Source organism: Ranitomeya variabilis, chromosome 2 (genome assembly GCF_051348905.1).
Source record: "Ranitomeya variabilis isolate aRanVar5 chromosome 2, aRanVar5.hap1, whole genome shotgun sequence".
Taxonomy (NCBI): Eukaryota; Metazoa; Chordata; class Amphibia; order Anura; family Dendrobatidae; genus Ranitomeya; species Ranitomeya variabilis.
The window spans coordinates 206782621-206797252 of NC_135233.1; the positions used below are offsets into that span (position 1 = coordinate 206782621).

Here is a 14632-nt window from a genome sequence, read left to right on the forward strand (position 1 = left end):
ACATGTGAGGTATCAGCGTACTCAGGACAAACAACGTCCGTGGTCCAGTTTCTCCTTTTACCCTTGGGACAATAAAAAAATTGTTGCTAAAAGATCATTTTTGTGACTAAAAAGTTAAATGTTCATTTTTTCCTTCCATGTTGCTTCTGCTGCTGTGAAACACCTGAAGGGTTAATAAACTTCTTGAATGTGGTTTTGAGCACCTTGAGGGGTGCAGTTTTTAGAATGGTGTCACTTTTGGGTATTTTCAGCCATATAGAACCCTCAAAATTACTTCAAATGTGAGGTGGTCCCTAAAAAAAATGGTTTTGTAAATTTTGTTGTAAAAATGAGAAATCACTGGTCAAATTTTAACCCTTATAACTTCCTAGCAAAAAAAAAAATTGTTTCCAAAATTGTGCTGATGTATAGTAGACATGTGGGAAACGTTATTTATTAACTATTTTGTGTCACATAACTCTGGTTTAACAGAATAAAAATTCAAAATGTGAAAATTGCAAAATTTTCAAAATTTTCGCCAAATTTCCGTTTTTTTCACAAATAAACTCAGAAATTATCGACCTAAATTTACCACTAACATGAAGCCCAATATGTCACGAAAAAACAGTCTCAGAATCGCTAGGATCCGTTGAAGCGTTCCTGAGTTATTACCTCATAAAGGGACACTGGTCAGAATTGGAAAAAACGGCAAGGTCCTTAAGGCCAAAATAGGCTGGGTCATGAAGGGGTTAATATATACACACACAGCGCAGTGACTTTCATTAGAAGTCTCGGCAGTCCTCCACATTTGGTGAAAGGCTGTTTACTTTGATACAGATCAGTAAAAGTCTGTTTTATTGGGTATGTATAAATGAGCCCGTTTTTATTTCCAGCTTCACTTACTGTTACTGATTTGTGTTAGGAGAGTAGCCTCTCGCCAATGGTGGGGCACTGCTGGGTCTTGTAAGGTAACGTTAGCCCTATGGAACTGTATGGATTAGTAGACTGCAGTAGTGACTAGTGAGGATCCACATTTCTAGCGTCTTATCTTGGCCTCATGTGCCATATGTACTGCCATAACGTCATTACCGGCTGTGTTTTTTCTCTCCTTTGTATGGATATTTACATGCCCCATGTAGTTTTCTTTCTTGCCTGTCCTGGGCTGCAGTCTGTTGCGCAGCCACTAGTGATGAGAGAACGTGCTGGGATAAGGTGTTATCTGAGCATGCTCGGCGTGCTCAAATAATCTGTTGGGAGTCTCCGCACCTGCATGTCTCGCTTCTGTTCGACTGCGGCAGCACATGAACGAATTGCCTGTTTGTTAGGCAGTCCCCATGTCTTTTGAGAAGCCGCAGGGACTTAAACATATTATTCGAGCCCGCTGAAGACCCTCGGTTAGCATCAGAGCATGCTCAGATAATACCCTATCCCAGCATGTTCGCCCATCGTGAACAGCCACTTCTCCTCTCTGTGATACTGCCACCTGCTGGCTGCATTATGCCTCCTGTACTCCTCCTGTAATCCACTCCCGTCTGGACTACTGTAACGCTCTATTAATTGGCCTCCCCCTCACACGACTTTCCCCTCTCCAGTCTATCCTTAATGCAGCAGCCAGGGTCGTCCATCTGGCTAATCGTTACTCGTCCGCTCTTCGCCAGTCATTACACTGGCTGCCCATTCATTACAGGATACAATTCAAAGTACTTGTTCTCACCCACAAAGCTCTCCACAGTGCGGCACCCCCTTACATCTCCTCCCTCACTTCTGTCTATTGGCCTAGCTGACCGCTGCGCTCTGCAAACGACTTTTGACTAACCTCTGCACTAATCCGTACCTCCCACTCCCGACTCCAAGACTTCTCCCGTGCTGCGCCAATCCTCTGGAATGCTCTACCCCAAGATATTAGGACCATCCACAACTTGCATAGTTTTAGGCGCTCGCTCAAAACTCATTTGTTCAGAGCGGCCTACCACGTTCACTGATCAAACTCATTTTATGTTTGTGTGTGTGTAGCCCATTCACTATCCCCATCTATTCCCCACTCCCTGAAGATGGCTGGACCATCATTGTAAATACACCCCTGTACTTTGTATCTCCCCACCTCATTGTAGATTGTAAGCTCTCATGAGCAGGGTCGTCTTATTTTGCTTTATTACTGTATTGTTAACATTGTTACCCATGACTGTTGTGTTTGAAACTGTTAAACTGTAAAGCGCTGCGGAATATGTTGGCGCTATATAAATAAAGATTATTATTATTATTATTATCCTGTACACCATAGAGGAGGATGAGAGTGCTATGCACGGACATTTTGTGTGCTTCCTCTGCTGTCAGCATCGGCCACCGCTTCTCTGTGATTCTGTGTGCAGCGAGCGGCCGCCATTCACTGGAGATAGATCAGCGCTCTTCCCCGGCACCCCATAGCACTGGGTGAAGCGCTCGGCCGCTCCGGGGTCAGTGTGTACAAGGATGCAACCAAGACCCCGCATTTATGTATGTAACTAAACTTTTTCTAAAACACACTTTCTTTAAAATCTGCACTACCACCATGACTTTTCAGATAATGACCAATTTTTAATTAGTAGTTCATACGTTGTGCGTCACTGTTATACTGGGGTATTCTTTTGCATTCTCTTTTAAAGAAAAAAAAATCAATTTTGTGATGGAAGTTATAATAGTATTTGTTAAACATGTGGTTGTGAAATAAGGGGTGCATGAAATGTCTACGGTGCCCGGCTGCTCTGTTCTGCCATAAGTGGAGCAAGGTCAGTACTGACTGTCGCCCCTCGTCCGTCCTCCTGTGAATGGCGTGCATGTCATTGTACGCAGGAGCTCTCCTGGTAGCCGCAGGTCTCTACATAATTCCATTGTGGCCACTAGAGGTTCTAGTGGTGCCACGGCCCAGAAGCCGTGCCCATCTGCATCATTATCTGTAGGTATTACTGAAGCTGTGTGCGGAGAGGGAAGGGTTGTGTGATTGTGGGTCCATTGCACAGTGTGACTCCGCCAGATGCGTATCATCCAGCCATGATGCAGACTTACAGGGGAGAGACAACTACAAGGCCGTTTGCAATTTGTAGTAGATCAGAGAAAGGTTGGTGGATTTAAAGTTACCATCTCCTCATCCATCAACTTCTCTGAGAATTTTGGGAAGTGCCTGAAACACTTTGTCCGTGGCAACCAGCACTGTGCGAGAGACACTATGTACTGGTGACTTGTCAGATCCGGACTGACCAGAAGACTGTACCAGACAGCTCTTACTGTGCTCACAGGTCCAGGTCCATCAAAGGCTACGAGTGTGTGGCCGTATCCTAATCTTTATTTCATAATTCTAAGCCTCTGTGCCTCTGTTGCCGCCCTTCCCCCACACCCCATTCCTCTGTTGCCGCCCTCTCACCCGACCCTGTGCCTCTGTTGCTGCCCTCCCCACCCGGTGCCTCTGTTGCTGCCCTTCCCCCCCCCCACTCTGTGCCTCTGTTGCCGCCCTCCCTTCCCACCCCAGGCCTCTGTTGCCGCCCTTACTTCCCTCCTCTTTTGCCGCCATCGCCCCCCCCCACCCCGTGGCTCTGCTGCCGCTCTTGCCCACCCCGTGGCTCTGTTGCCGCTCTTGCCCACCCCACCCCGTGGCTCTGTTGCTGCCCTCCCTTCCCATCCCGTGGCTCTGTTGCTGCGCTCCCTTCCCATCTCGTGGCTCTGTTGCTGCCCTCCCTTCCCATCCCGTGGCTCTGTTGCCGCCCTCCCTTCCCACCCCGTGGCTCTGTTGCCGCCCTCCCTTCCCACCCCGTGCCTCTGTTGCCAACCTTCCTTCCCACCCCGTGCCTCTGTTGCCGCCCTCCCTTCCCACCCCGTGCCTCTGTTGCCGCCCTCCCTTCCCACCCCGTGCCTCTGTTGCCGCCCTCCCTTCCCACCCCGTGCCTCTGTTGCCGCCCTCCCTTCCCACCCCGTGCCTCTGTTGCCGCCCTCCCTTCCCACCCCGTGCCTCTGTTGCCGCCCTCCCTTCCCACCCCGTGCCTCTGTTGCCGCCCTCCCCCCCGTGCCTCTGTTGCCGCCCTCCCCCCGTGCCTCTGTTGCCGCCCTCCCACCCCGTGCCTCTGTTGCCGCCCTCCCACCCCGTGCCTCTGTTGCCGCCCTCCCACCCCGTGCCTCTGTTGCCGCCCTCCCACCCCGTGCCTCTGTTGCCGCCCTCCCACCCCGTGCCTCTGTTGCCGCCCTCGCCCCCACACACCCCGTGCCTCTGTTGCCGCCCTCCGCTCCCACACACCCCGTGCCTCTGTTGCCGCCCTCGCTCCCACACACCCCGTGCCTGTTGCCGCCCTCCCCTCCCACCCCGTGCCTCTGTTGCCGCCCTCCCCTCCCACCCCGTGCCTCTGTTGCCGCCCTCCCCTCCCACCCCGTGCCTCTGTTGCCGCCCTCCCCTCCCACCCCGTGCCTCTGTTGCCGCCCTCGCCCCCACACACCCCGTGCCTCTGTTGGCGCCCTCCCCTCCCACCCCGTGCCTCTGTTGCCGCCCTCCCCTCCCACCCCGTGCCTCTGTTACCGCCCTCCCCTCCCACCCCGTGCCTCTGTTGCCGCCCTCGCCCCCACACACCCTGTGCCTCTGTTGCCGCCCTCCGCTCCCACACACCCCGTGCCTCTGTTGCCGCCCTCGCTCCCACACACCCCGTGCCTGTTGCCGCCCTCCCCTCCCACCCCGTGCCTCTGTTGCCGCCCTCCCCTCCCACCCCGTGCCTCTGTTGCCGCCCTCCCCTCCCACCCCGTGCCTCTGTTGCCGCCCTCGCCCCCACACACCCCGTGCCTCTGTTGGCGCCCTCCCCTCCCACCCCGTGCCTCTGTTGCCGCCCTCCCCTCCCACCCCGTGCCTCTGTTGCCGCCCTCCCCTCCCACCCCGTGCCTCTGTTGCCGCCCTCCCCTCCCACCCCGTGCCTCTGTTACCGCCCTCCCCTCCCACCCCGTGCCTCTGTTACCGCCCTCGCCCCCACACACCCCGTGCCTCTGTTGCCGCCCTCGCTCCCACACACCCCGTGCCTGTTGCCGCCCTCCCCTCCCACCCCGTGCCTCTGTTGCCGCCCTCCCCTCCCACCCCGTGCCTCTGTTGCCGCCCTCCCCTCCCACCCCGTGCCTCTGTTGCCGCCCTCCCCTCCCACCCCGTGCCTCTGTTGCCGCCCTTGCCCCCACACACCCCGTGCCTCTGTTGGCGCCCTCCCCTCCCACCCCGTGCCTCTGTTGCCGCCCTCCCCTCCCACCCCGTGCCTCTGTTACCGCCCTCGCCCCCACACACCCCATGCCTCTGTTGCCGCCCGCCCACCCCGTGCCTCTGTTGCTTCCCTCCCTGGAATCAGGCTCTCTTCCCCTGTACTATGCTGCTCTAAGATTAAATGGCAAAAATCTGCTGACAGATTCCCTTTAAACAAAAGAAAATGCCGGTCTGTTCACACAATTTTGAAGAATCCCCTTAGTGCCGATGTGCCAGCCCCTCTACTACACATCATTGTGTAGGTCATTTATTAGATAACTGAATTCACATTTCATAAATGTTATGTCATTGGATGCGTCTGGACTCCTGCACATTTCTGTTGTCTGGAGCAGGTGGTGGGTCGGAGGTGTTTGTGGCCCCCGGGGTGCCTGCTGGCTGCCGTCCTGCTGGGACACAGCTTTAGTTAGAGGGCACTGAATTATTAATGCCTGGATCTGGGCCGCACTCAGGCTGCCATTGCATGTGCCGCAGCCCTCCTCTGTGTCCCTTTCTGATGCATGTGGAAGGGGGGGTCCAACCATTTTATATCTTTATGTATTGAAATTAAGGTGATAGCATTTTACATACTGACTGTGAGGGGAATGATTTGGAAAATTGGTCATCAGTTGTAAGTTTAAAGGGAGCCTATTACATCCAGAAATGTGATTTACCTGCAGCTGGAGGGTTACTCTGCAGGTAAATGATGTTACACGCTGTATAGCTGGTTTACTGGGGCAGCTGTTGAAGGAAGAAAGTGAAATGTGACCAGAGCTCGCTGTCAGTCAGTGATTTCAGCACCCTCACTATATAGAGTCGCTCCCTGCACCGCCCCAGTTACTGGGAGAGAGCAGCTGCAGGGAGGATAAAGCTTCATGTTCTCCCTGCAGCTGCTGCTCCAGTTAGCTGCTTACATACTATTTACCTGCAGATTAACACTATATCTCCTGGTAGATGGCGTTTCTGGATGTGACTTGTTTCTTTTAAACGGAAATGTAGAGAATTTGATGGTTGTATTCTCATATATTTTTTTTTTTCTTCACTCGTCCAATTTTCAGCAATGTAGAGGCCAGCTGCTTGGGTTCACTAGGAAATAAGCAGTAGGGTGTACACAATAATCAAGAACTGCCCAAATATCTGTACAATCAATCTCATTGTCCTGTATTACATCACTCGTCACGTCTGAGCTCCTGGGCCTATTAGTCTGGTTTGTGCACCAAAAGCAGATTTAAAGGGAATACCTTGGTAAAATGACACCTTGGTATCTGTGATCTGATGTCTTGTTCCAGAGAAATCCACATATTACTTTATATGTAAATGAGCTTTTCGGATCTATGGGCCGGACATAGATCTCCCTGAGAATCTACCTCCAGAAATTATTATAAATGACAGTGTGAGACATGTAGATCCAGAAAACTTACTCTCAGTCATTACAGGTCTCACACTGGTAACTTCCCTTTTTCATTTACTGTAATCTTTGGAGGCAGATTCTCAGTGAGATCTATGTCCGGCCCATAGATCTCAACAGCTCATTTTAAGAAAAACATGATTTCTCTGGGATAAGACACTGGATCGCAGATATCAAGGTGTCATTTTACTCGGCTTTCTACAAACTGCACGTCCATATAGACTTGGAATGGGATCGACTCTCCTAAACCTGATCAACTTTACATGGGGTATTTTCCAGTATTTCCTATCGATGGGTCAAAGGATAACTTCCCAATCGCTGAGTATCTCGCCGCTGGGGCCCACCCTGATCCCGAGTATTCGGGGATTATGCGCCCTGCATAGCAGAGGGCTGCGCTCACCTTCGGCACTACCATAACAATGAATATTCCTTTGTCTTCTGTGCCCCCTCGTATGTCCCGATTTCCTCTCGCAGTACATAGCATACTGGCACAGTAAGTGGCTCCAGATAACACTCGCCACAGTGTATAGTTTTGTGATTCTTTGTGTGAAATGGGATTGCACGCTCCTATTGGCAGCAATGTAAATGAATGAATAAACCCTGCTAGATGGCTTCATGATTATCATCAAATTAACAAGGATAATTGTAGAAAATCCAGCAACCATTTGCATGCGAAGCAGCCCAAACTCTTCACTGTGTGTACATTTTTGCCTATTACATTAGAAGGGTGCAGTCATGGTCATAAAATAACTTCAGAACTGTTCTAAAGTGCAGCAAAAAGAAGATGTTGGACTGCAAAATGTGCTAGCTGTGCATTAGATGTGGCTATTCATGCAGACTTCACCTCACCAAGGTGGATTTCATTCCTCTTCTTTTTGCCCATGATAGTTTTTAAAGGGAATCTGTCTCCAGCTTGCTTTGTAATCTGAGAGCAGCATGATGTAGGGGTAGAGACCCTGATTCCAGTGATGTACACTTCCTGGGCTGCTTGCTGCAGTTTCGATTAAAAATCTTTATCTGCGGACAGCTGAGCTGTGTATAACCCCGCCCACACCAGTGATCGGCATCTTTCTGACTATGCACAGTGTACACAGAAAACAGCCAGTCAGTGGTGGAGAAGGGGTTATACAGACCTCACGAATGTGGAGGACTACATGGTAGCAGTTTCACTAGTCCTCTAGTGATAAAACCACGGTTTTATAAGCAGGAGATTATCAAAGCTACAGCAAGCAGCCCAGTAAGTGACACATCACTGGAATTTGGGTCTATTCCTCTACATCATACTGGTCACAGATTAGGTGGCAAAAACCAACAAATTCCCTTTCACATTGAGTGTATGTTTGTGGTTTTTGTCCTGCAGCATAATTTTGGATCCAATCAGATGCAATAAATCATATCCGATGCTATTGCATGATGCGTAAGTATCTGCCTGTATTTCTCAGCATTAATACTGACCAAATCCCTAGCTACATTTGCTGAGGTGCTGCCCCAAGTCTTGCAAGGACCCTCCACCATTCTTCCTGCAGATACTCAGTACTGCACCACTCTTCTGCAGTCCAGTATCAGGTGGGGATTTACTTTTTGGGGTTGTGCAACTACAGACACAACCTTAGTAAAGACCTGATAAATTGTGGCTTGTCAGCTGCTGTTCCTTTCCTGAGCAGTGGTAGACTAACATTGCAAGAAAGAACAATATAAAAGAAAAGGCAGGACAGGGGCGCTGCTAATATTGACCGTCCAAAGGATAGATGATGTAGTCAAGGCTCCTTTATTGGGAAGAAATTCAGGTTACACCGTTAATGAACAACTTCGTATTTTCTTCAGTCCTGTCCTTAGACTGTCATAATCGGCAGCACCCGTGTCCTGCATTTTTTTCCCCCCATTTAGATCACTTTCTGATCAGACTTTTTAGAATAGTTTAAGGGTGTAGCTGAGTCCCACTGATTGCTGCCAGTTCTGAGCTGATGGCACTGCTGGACATCTTCCCATTTTGCAGGGAAGTAAGCATGATGCCTCTCTTTTTCTTGCCTGACCACTTTTGCCTGTTTCTTTATGTTTTAAAAGAGCTTGAATGGGCCCATCTTGAAACCCCAATGTGCTATGAAACCTTTGCCTGGGAGAGACCTTGCCGGTGCAGTATAACTACCTTGTCTTGTTGCTGTGCCCAGTTTTGCCATGTTGTGTGACCTGTGGCGTAAAACTGTCTTCCATAACCTCATCTCTGTAGCGTAGTTTGGCTGTACCTTACCCACCTATTCATTGTTACCTGTTTGGTGTAAGGGTTACTCATATACCTGACTTTGTGCAAATGTACTGAGAATTGATGCAGTTTTGAAGACAACTGACATTCGTATCAAATATTGATTTGACGTTCGCTTCTCTCTTGTTTATTCGCTTTGCTGTCTGTTAACTTGTTTTAACTGCACAGCTCCTTTATCACCTATATGCAGTATAAGTTACTGGTTGGTGTGTGTCTCACCCACTGATTGTCAGATCGGTGAACCATTATTCCCGTTACCAAATTTGCCACTCAGGCTGCTCACAGGAAGCCGCCAGCAGCTGATCTTGATGATTTTGTGCTTACGTGCACTCGATGTGGCAGAACATTCCTCAGACATTAATAACCTTACTGGTAGCAGAGGTTTCTTCATGTGATGCTTTCCATTGATATTGAATAATTTGAAATTTTTTCCTTTTTTTTTTTATTTTTGCTCCTTATTTCCACATCATGTGACTTTGATAAGTCTGACTTTCCCTTAGTGCTGCAATTTCACTGGTATGTGTTAATCGTTTACTTATATGTATTTTTAGCATTCGTGTGTTTGTGTAGATATTGACTCGGAATGATATTTAGAATTCCCAGGATTTTGTTGTGGTTTCGTAAGACGAATTAATGTTTTCCTCCAGTAAAGAAGTATTCCCATCTCAGAGAACCTCTCAATATGTAGTAGGTGTATTCATAATAATAATAATCTACTATATAATTGTCTAAGGGTCACTTCAGTCTGTCTGTCCGTCCTTCTGTCTGTCTGTCACGGATATTCATTGGTTGCGTCCTCTGTCTGTCATGGAAATCCAAGTCGCTGATTGGTCGTGGCAAAACGGCCATGCCGGGCTGTGGAGTCGGAGTTAGTTTTGGTTGGAGTCGGTAGAAATGTACCGACTCCGACTCCAGCTTTAAAAAAAAAATGTATTAATATTTCATAATTGAACTTTCATATGAATTTTATAAATGTTACTCAAATATATATGTTCTATCAAACTATGAACAACAGTGATAAGCAGTTCTGCTGGAGATAGAGACATTTCTTACTTCTTGGGTGTCACTGTTCTCCACTGCCCTTATCTAATCTTATACTTGGTTAACCTCATGCTGCCCCAACCCCCCTACTTACAATGTATGAAACTGAAAGTGAAAATGTGTTGCAAATTCTTAGTAGTAAAGCTCCTCCTCTAGACTAGATGTTTACTAGGTGTGCGTCTTCCAAGCATCTCACAGCTGCTACTCAGAAGAGGAAGACTGTAAGAAGTATTATCCTTTCAACAAACTTTGCATCAGTTAACTGTGAGTACATGAGGAATAACAGTATTACTGACCACTATATCAGTTGTACGACCTGGCAATAATTTTGTACAATTGTTTTTAGGAAAAACAATTGTCATTTGGATTGTGAATGCAGAATTAAAAACCTGAGAATGTCAAAGAAGCGTCACATTAAATCAGCTGTATTTGAACATTTCACCATCACTCAAGATAGAAAACATTATGTCTGTCAGTGTATGACAAATGATCCAGACGAAAACAAATGCTGTGAAGCCAAGATCAGTGCATATTCAGGCAAAGATAAAAATGCTCCTACCAGAGCTTCTAATCTAAAGAGACATTTACAGCGCTTTCATCCAGAAGTACTGAAAGCAGTGGATGAGAAAGACTGCATCCAAACCAATGAACCAGTGCCCAGCTCTTCCAGCCAAACAAAGGAGCAGAGAACTTTGCAGCCATCAGTTGCAAGATATTTTGTCAGTGACAAAGTTACTGTGACAATGACAGTAGATACATTTAAAAAACAGATCATAGAGCTTGTTGTAAAGGATAGTGTGCCTATTTCATTATTTTCACGACCAGCTTTTATGTGTCTGAATGGGGAAATGGCCCGCAAGCTTGGTGTTTCTCTGGAGAGAGAGAGAGAGAGAGTATTAGAAAATTAGTAATCGAAGAAGCTTTTAAACAAAAGGAAGAACTTAAAAAACTCTCAAGGGACGCTTTCTGTTTCTTAAAATGGATGCCTGAACACGTCAGAGTGAACTATTTTGCCATCAATGTCCGATCTGTTTGTGACAAAAATGAAATAGTTACCAAGACATTGGCAGTAAAAGACACCAAAGCTCATCACACCAGTGAGTTTCTCCAGGTCTTGGTGGAAAAGGTTCTGCAAGACTATGAACTTTAAAAAGAGCAAGTTCTTTCTGTCGTAACTGACAATGCTTCAAATATGATAAGTACTATTAAGCTAATGAATGAGAGTAATGATGGTGACCAGCAGCTAGAAGAACATTCTGGGTCCACAGACCCAGAAATGTTTGAAATAGAGGAGCACAGTATTGTAACTGAGGAGCAAACTGAAGTTCCTTCAGATGAACAGCAACATGATAGTTTAGATGATCTTGTTGAAACTGTGTCAATACGTTCTTTCATTCATCACATGCGCTGTGTTGTGCATACGCTACAGCTGGCTATAAGAGACAGTCTGCAAGAAGGACATGCTGCTGCACTGATTGGCAAGGTGAGAGAATTGACTACTGTTGCCAGAACCCCTAAAGTTGACTCAATTTTGAAGAGACATGCTGGAAAAGGGGCAATTATTGATCAAGCCACACGATGGGGCAGTACTTACTTAATGATTCAGCGCTTGGTTGAACTGAAAACCTTTCTTGTAGACATGGCTAACCCTCAACTGACGCTAAATGAAAGTCCGTGGAATCAGGTGACTGAGCTGGAAAAATTGCTAGAGCACCCATTTACAGTGACTAAAAAATTACAAGCAAAGGACTTAGCTCCAGGTATTTTCTTAAAGGAGTGGAAGAACCTGATGTTTCGCCTGTCCCAAAGAGGAGGGTTAATTGCAAGTGGCATTGCTACATCAATGAAACGGAGAGACTAGCTACTATTACAAAATAACATTCTTTTGGCAGCTGTTTATGTAGACCCAATGCATCGGATTCTTCTAGATGATCAATAGCTAACTAAAGGAAAAGAAGCTCTGTTTGAAATAGCAGTAAGGATGAAAGGGTTGCAGAACAGTCAGGAGGAACAAGAAGAATTTGGTCGTCCTGCCACATCTTCACCCTCATCAACTGATGAATTTAATTTTGAAAAATATTTGGATCACAAGGACCGTGCAAAGCGTTCCCGCGTAGAAGAAGAGTCATCCCCATCAAAGAACACAGCCAGTACATTTCAGCAGAATTTTTCATGTGCACTAAAAGAAATTGAGAAATTTGACCGTTCATCAAAAATAACAGTGCAACAAGCGATTCCTCTGTATCCTGACATGGTCAGAGATGTTGCCCGAGTGGTTACTGCTTTGCCACCAACCCAAGTTAGTGTATAGATTTCTTATTAACTGCATAAGTGTTTATTGTATATTTACTTACAAGAGTTTAGAAAAGTTGGCCATTTATGAAGGAGCTGGAGTCGGAACCTGATAAAATCCAGGAGTCGGAGTCGCAACTGTGGCTTACCGACTCCACAGCCCTGCGTGACGACCAATCAGCGACGGGCACAGTCCGGCGGCAAAATGGCCACCCCTTACTCCCCGCAGTCAGTGCCCGGCGCCCGCTCCATACTCCCGAGTTCCCTCCAGTCAGCTCTCACACAGGGTTAATGGCAGCGGTAACAGACCGCGTTATGCCGCAGGTAGCGCACTCCGTTACTGCTGCTATTAACCCTGTGTGTCCCCAACTTTTTACTATTGCTGCTGCCTATGCGGCATCAATAGTAAAAGAAAAATGTAATGTTAAAAATAATTAAAAAAAAAAAAAAAAAAAAAACCTGCTATTCTCACCCTCCGTAGTCAGCCGAGCCGCACGAGGCTGCCGCCATCTTCCGTTCCCAGAGATGCATTGCAAAATTACCCAGAAGACTTAGCGGTCTCGCGAGACCGCTAAGTCTTCTGGGTAATTTCGCAATGCATCCTGGGAACGGAAGATGGCAGCAGCCACGCGCGGCTCGGCGGAGCTTCGATGGATCACGGTGGGTGAGTATAGAACTATTTTTTATTTTAATTATTTTTTTTTTAACAGGGATATGGTGCCCACACTGCTAAATACTGCATGGGCTGTGTGATATACTGCGAGGGCTGTGCTATATGCTAGATGGGCAGTGTGATATACTGCAGGGGCTGGGTGATATACTGCGGGGGCTGGGTGATATACTGCGGGGGCTGTGCTATATACTATATGGGCAGTGTGATATACTGCGTGGCCTGTGTGATATACTACATGGGCAGTGTTATATACTACGTGGGCTGTGTGATATACTGTGGAGGCTGTGCTATATACTACATGGGCAGTGTGATATACTGCGTGGGCTGTGTGATATACTGCGGGGCTGTGCTATATACTTTGTGGGCTGTGTTATATACTACGTGGGCTGTGTGATATACTGTGGGGGCTGTGCTATATACTACGTGCCCTGTGTTATATACTGCATGGCCTATGTTATATACTACGTCGCCTGTGTTATATACTGCGTGGCTGCTATATACTGCATGGGCTGTGTTATATAGTACGTGGGCTGTGTTATGTACTGCGTGGCCTGTATTAACGCATCGGGTATTCTAGAATATGTATGTATGTATATGGCAGCCAAATAGTATATAGCACAGGCCACGTACTATTTGTCTGCTATATACTACATGCCTCCTATATACTACGTGGCCTGTGCTATATACTATGTGGCTGCTATATACATACATATTCTAGAATACCTGATGTGTTAGAATCAGGCCACCATCTAGTAGTAGTAATAATAATAATAGTAGTAGTAACAATGTTAGCTAATACTTCCAATTAGAAGCATAATTTAGTTCTTCTGATTCGCTATGTCGCTTGCCCCATGTGCAGGGCATTACAGTAGCTGAGATATTCATGGTTTACGACCACTATCAACTGTCTCTTTGAATGGTCATAACCAGGGATACGCAAGCTACTGCATTGCCCTGCACATGGGGTAAGTGATATAGCTAATCAGAAGAACTATACTACATTTCTAATTGGAAGTATTTGCTAATATTCTTATTATTACACCTACCCTGGAGGTGGGAATAACTCTTTATTCTCAGCCAGCGCATGTACCGGAGCTGTAGAGCTGACGTCTTCCTTGATGGATGTGATACTACTTTCTGATCCTGATGGCTAGTTTTTCCCCACAGTTTCTTGCTGGGTAATAAATATTCTGAATGTTTACGCCAAAAACCTTCCTATCTGATGCCTTCTCTATGCCGACAACCTTCCTATCCGATGCCTTCTCTAAGCCGAGAACCTTTCCATCTGCCTTCTCTATGCCGAGAACCTTTCTGTCTGCCTTCTCCACACCGAGAACCTTCCTATCTGCCTTCTCTATACTGAGAACCTTCTGATCTTCCTTTTCTATGCCGAGAACCTTCCTATCTGCCTTCTCTACTCCGAGAACCTTCCTATCTGTCTTCTCTATGCCGAGAACCTTCCTACCTGCCTCCTCTATGCTGAGAACTTTCCTATCTGCTTTCTCTATGCCGAGAACCTTCCTACCTGCCTTCTTTATGCCGAGAATCTTCCTATCTGCCTTCTCTATGCCGAGAACCTTCCCATCTGTGTTCTGTATGTCGAGAACCTTTCTATCTGGCTTCTCTACTCCGAGAACCTTCCTATCTGCCTTCTCTATGCCGACACCCTTCCTATCTGCCTTCTCTATGCCGAGAACCTTCCTATGTACCTTCTGCAATGACCCTTTAAGAGTTGAATATATATATATA

At 47.1% G+C, this 14632-nt stretch overlaps 1 protein-coding gene across 5 annotated transcripts in view; it reads left to right on the top strand.

Annotated features, from left to right (window-relative positions):
• RABGAP1 (RAB GTPase activating protein 1) overlaps window positions 1–14632 on the top strand; it is a 238587-nt gene that overhangs the window by 60160 nt on the left and 163795 nt on the right. The window lies entirely within an intron of this gene.